This window comes from Sciurus vulgaris, assembly GCF_902686455.1.
Source record: "Sciurus vulgaris genome assembly, chromosome: 17".
Classification (NCBI taxonomy): Eukaryota; Metazoa; Chordata; class Mammalia; order Rodentia; family Sciuridae; genus Sciurus; species Sciurus vulgaris.
In genome coordinates this window covers 38,085,966-38,091,436 of record NC_136478.1, presented here as the reverse complement: position 1 = coordinate 38,091,436, position 5,471 = coordinate 38,085,966, and the positions used below count along the sequence as shown (strand labels likewise).

The window sequence follows — 5,471 nt, the reverse complement described above, 5'->3', positions numbered from 1 at the left end:
TTTTAAGAAGAGTATCATATGCAGTGGTTATTCATCTTATTTTTCTTTTATGTCAGATAAATGTTCATTTGGTACATAGGTAAGTTCTCATAATGAAATAAATAAAAGACACACAAAATTTAAAAAATTCTTACCATCATATGTAAGCAGTATAAAAAAAATATTGTTTGATTCAGAATTCAAACTATTTCCAGTTGACCTGGGGGCTAGAAACAAAGCTCAGTGATACAGCACTGGCCTAGCATGCATAAGTACTATAGTTTGGACCTAAAGTGTACCCCCAAAGCCCATGGGGTCCTCAGTTTAGCACTATTAGGACATGGTGGAAGCTTTAAGACAGGGGACCTAATGGATGATCTTAGGTCACTGTACTTCCCACCATGATATGTTGCCACAGGCCCAAAAGCAATGAAACTTCCCAAACTGGGAGCCTTATAAATTCTCTCAGATATTTTGTCACAATGATGGAAAGCTAACATAGCAAGGACACAGGTTTGATCCCCCACACCACAAAAATAAAAAACAAACAAAAGAACTGACCTATACTGCAACAAGCAGACAGTTTAAACTAACTTGTCTAGCTCCTCTCACTAAACAAGTCTGATCAAAGGGTTAAAGACAAGAAAGTAACTGAAACTAATTATTCTTATTTTTCAAGAGTCCCTATCTATGAGATTATAGTAAAATGCTTTTCCTAAAATTATTTCTAGGTGGTTGTGGAAATCTGTAAATCTTCCACTACTGTTTTTCCTACTTTGTTACCTATTAACCAACTTTGTGGTTTAGAGATTACGACATTTTGCTTTAGTTCCTCACATATTTTAAACTTTCAAAATGACTAATAGCAATAAATAAGAAATTAGATATTTACATTTAAAATTCTATTGTTGGTACCAATGCAAAAAAACTTTATGAACAAAAAACAAAATGTGAATCTGAAAATCTTGATCTTTGATTTTAGATTTGACTTGGTACTCAATAAATAACATTACATACATTAATTAAATCATCCTTTAGTATTTGCATATATCATTAACATTTTATATCTTTAAATAGTTTACATTTAGAAAAATGTCATTTCTAATGAAAAAAAGACCTTTAAAATATTCTGAAAAAAACTACAACACAGGGCTGTGGAGACAGAAAGTATGCAGGGGGATATTCCAGGAAGCTCTTAAAATCCCTATTTTAATTTGCCTCACACTAAGCAGTAAGCTGAATCCTTGTGAAGAAGGCATTCTGCCATTTCAGAGGTCTCTCTAGCACCTCGTCTTGTTCATGTACTATGCAGTTAGGCCTTTAATGGGTCTATCTGTACTGAACACAGATTTTTTTCTCATCACCAAAACAGGGAGGTCATCTTAAAAGTCTTCTCAGAAACTGAAACTCACTTCTCCATCTGCCAAAATAGAAGAACTCAGGCCCATTCTGGGTCTTAATTGACACAATCTCAAACCAACTAAACAGAATCAAAAATACATAAATAGTCAGTGCAGTGGCACCCACCTATAATCCCAGTGACTGGGAAGGCTGAGTCAGGAGGATCACAAGTTCAAGCAAGGCCCTAATCAACTTAGTGAGACTCCATCTCAAAATAAAATAGGAGATGTAGTTCATTGGTAGAGTGCCTCTGGGTTCAATCCCCAGCACAAAAACAAAAAACTAAAAACCCACACATGCCAAGAAAAAAAAAAAAAAAAAAAAAAAAACAATCAATAACCTTATTTTACCAGAGTTAAAAATTATCTGTTTTAGGCAGATACAATGGTGCATGCCTATAATTCCCGTGGCTTGGGAGGCCAAGACAAGAGGATCACAAATTCAAGGCCAGCCTCAGCAACTTCATGAAGCTCTAAGCAACTTAAGAGAGACCCTGTCTCAAAAAATTTTTAAAAGGGTTGGGGATGTGGCTCTGTGGTTATGCGTCCTTGGATTCAAACCCCAGTACACCCAAAAAAAAAAAAAAAATCAACAAAAAAAAATTGTCTATTTAGTTAAGAAAAAAATATAATAATTTTCAAGTATCCACTTAATTGTTTTCATATAATCAAAGGAGTATAAGATCAATGGTGTGCCTCTACCAAGTGTAACCCTGTTACTTGAGATAGAGGAATCATAAACTTTAGCTAGGTTCAATAATTTTTTCAACACATGCTATACGAATTACAAAAAATGCCCCAATTTTCATTTCCTCCTTGAATCTACAATCTTTTCCAATGTGACTTTGCATCCTCTTCCATCAAAAAATAGTCTGTCTCCAGTTCATGAATCTGAGTTGGCCTCATGGCCAAGAGAAAGTGGTAGAAGTGACATTGCCCCAGTTGAGCCTAGGCCTCAAGAGACCTTGAGTGCTTCTGCTCATTTGCTTGAATTTCTTTCTCCATCAGAGAGCAAGTCTGGGTTAGCCTCTTTATATAGTATCTTGCACCTTCAAAAGTATATGCTTCCTCCCAGCCAGTAGGCAAATCTGTGCTCTGCCGCCGGTGGCCGGTGAGTACGGCCTCGCCTGGACCGGGTGCAGCCAGGTGGTGCTCTTGGCTTCCTCATTGATGAAGAAGACTCGGCCGCCCCTAGTGATCCCGTAAGTCCAGGACCGGGGCAGGGAGCAGATCCACTCCAGGTTCAGATCCGCCGCCATGTCTGATCCCCAGCCGCCGCTGCCGCCGCCTTCTCCTGCTGCCGCCGCGGAGAAGAGGGAGCTAGCGAGCGAGAGAGCTAAGGGAGCGAAGGGAGCGAAGGGAACGCGGAGTGAGCGCGGCCGGAGCGCGCCTCCCCGGCCCGGAGCGCCCCCGCCAGCGCCCTACCCCCTCGGGCGGCGCCCGCCCCGCCGCCCTGGCTGGGTCCGGCCCGCATCGCCGCGCCTCGGCATCCTCCCTGGCCGCCGGCCGCCCTAACCCTAACTCTAACCCTAACACTAACCCCTCTCTCCCCATCCACTTATTAGCGATATCATTTGACCTTTGGTTTTTTGAGATTGGCTTAGCTCACTTAGCATGATATTCTCCAATTGCATCCATTTGCCTGCAAATGCCATAATTTTATCATTCTTTATGGCTGAGTAATATTCCATTGTATATATATACCACAGTTTCTTTATCCATTCATCAATTGAAGGACATCTTGGTTGGTTCCACAATCTGGATATTGTGAATTGAGCAGCTATGAACATTGATGTGGCTGTATCTCTGTAGTATGCTGATTTTAAGTCCTTTGGGTATAGGCCGAGGAGTGGGATAGCTGGGTCAAATGGTGGTTCCGTTCCAAGTTTTCTAAGGAATCTCCACATTGCTTTCCAGAGTGGCTGCACTAATTTGCAGCCCCACCAGCAATGTATGAGTATACCTTTTCCCCCACATCTTCAACCACACTTTGTTACTTGTATTCTTGATAATTGCCATTCTGATTGGAGTGAGAAGAAAGAGTAGTTTTAACTTGCATTTCTCTAATTTTCAGAGATATTGAATATGTTTTCTTATATTTGTTGATTGATTGCATATCTTCTGTGAAGTGTCTGTTCAGTGATTAGGTTATTCCTTTGGTGTTTACATTTTTGAGTTCTTTATGTATCCTGGAAGATAATGCTACATCATAGGTACATGTGGTGAAGATTTTCTCCCAATATGTAGGCTTCATGTTATTGAGAAGTCAGAAAGAGGTCTGAGAGATTTTTGAACACCAACAGAGACAGTTGTTCAATTTTCCAGCAAGGTTTATTTTATTTTATTTTTTCTTTTCTAACATCTCCCTCAACCATATTTGGAACAAGGCATAATTTGTGCCTCAACTTGTTCAGGATAGTGATATATGAATGGTGTTTTGCAGTTCTGAGGTATATGCTTCTATTTTAACTTTCTCTTTGTATGTGTTCTTCCTGTCATGTGTCTGTTTACCTGGACTCCCTTTTACATTTTCCTCACAACTGTGTTTTCTATAAGTAGGCAGAAAATATTTGCATTCTAAGTGACCTGAAAAAGTTTCAGGAAAGGATTTCAATTAAAGTTTGGCTATTTTCTCATCATTTCTACTCTGCTCCCACAGTTTGGTGATTCAACCCAGAAGCGTGCTCTGCAAGCACACTATGTTTATGTGTTGCAGAGCTGTAACATGACTGTTGACTGTAACTGAAATTGAAATTCCTTTACTGAGAAAGTTTCACAAATGAATTTCAATAAAACTTTGGGTACTTGCTCTACTGCTCCTACCAAGTTGGCTCCCATGTATTGGGGATCAATCTGTTCGGTATTTACTCTTCTCATCATACCCACATTGCTTCTAAAGTTTGTTGTTCCTATTTTGTAGGTTTAATGTGCTGGCACCATATGCTTACAAATTCCTAAACTGTGCTTTCCATAAGCAGGTGGAGAATATCTGTACTCAAAGTGACTTCTGAACAAATCTCAGAAATAAATTTTAATGAAAACCTGCGTATTTTGTCTTCTTATCATTCCCACTCTGCTCCCAACTTCTGGTTCTTCTACCCCAAGTATGCTAACATGTTAAACATCTCTAATATGCATTTTGCATATTTGTGAAATGGAGTACCTTTTCTGAGAAAGTTCATGACTGCATTTCAATCAAAATTCGGGTATTACCTATTACCTGAATTACCACTCCTATTACCACTTTGCTCCCATGACTGGGTGATCCAAACATACATGTTGTTCTTGCTACAAAAATACATCTACAATTTCCTGAATTGAGCTTTCAATACACAGTCGGTATTGACTGCATTCTCAGTGACTTTTCTGAGGAAGTGTGATGAATGGATTTCAAGGAAACTTTGTGTATTTTCTATTTTCATCATTCCCACTCTGCTTCCACAGTTTGTTGATTCTACATACAAGTGTGCTATTGAAGCACACTATGTTTACATTTTGTGGAAGTGTAAAGTGCATGTTAATTATACCTGAAATTGAAAAAAAAATTTTTCAGAAAGATTCAGGAATGGATTTCAGTGAAACTTTGGGTGTTTTCCTCCTCATACTCACTTTCTTCCCAGATTTGGTGATGTAACCAACATGGTGCCTTGCTACAACAATATGTTTATAATTTCCTGAACTGAGCTTTACATATGCAGGCAGAGCGAAGCTGCATTCAAAGAGACTTTTCTGAGAAAACTTCATGAATGGATTTCAATGAAACTTTGGGTATTTTCTCATTTTATCATTCCCACTCTGCCCCCAACATCTGAGTATTCTACTTCTGAGTTTTCTAGACAAGCACATTATTTTTTCCTGTTGCAGACTTGTAATGTGCACATTGAATATAGCTGAAATTGAAGTTCCTTATGGGAAAGATTCACAAAAGGATTTCAATGAAACTTCGAGTACTATCTCTACACCTCATGTCCACTTTTCTCCCAAGATTTGGTGACGCACACTTGCATTGTGTTCTTGCTCCAACAATGTGTTTGCTATTTCCCGAGCTGAGGGCTGTCCTATAAGTGAAGCTTCTGAGGGAGTTTCACGTAT

The 5,471-nt window shown here is 39.1% G+C and overlaps 1 pseudogene across 1 annotated transcript; it reads right to left on the bottom strand.

Moving 5' to 3' along the window:
* Window positions 1–1,982: 1,982 nt before the first annotated feature.
* On the bottom strand, window positions 1,983–2,807 carry LOC306647648 (pleckstrin homology domain-containing family A member 5-like; annotated as a pseudogene). Its single transcript has one exon. The product of its transcript is annotated as a pleckstrin homology domain-containing family A member 5-like (transcript).
* Between the last annotated feature and the right edge of the window lie 2,664 nt (window positions 2,808–5,471).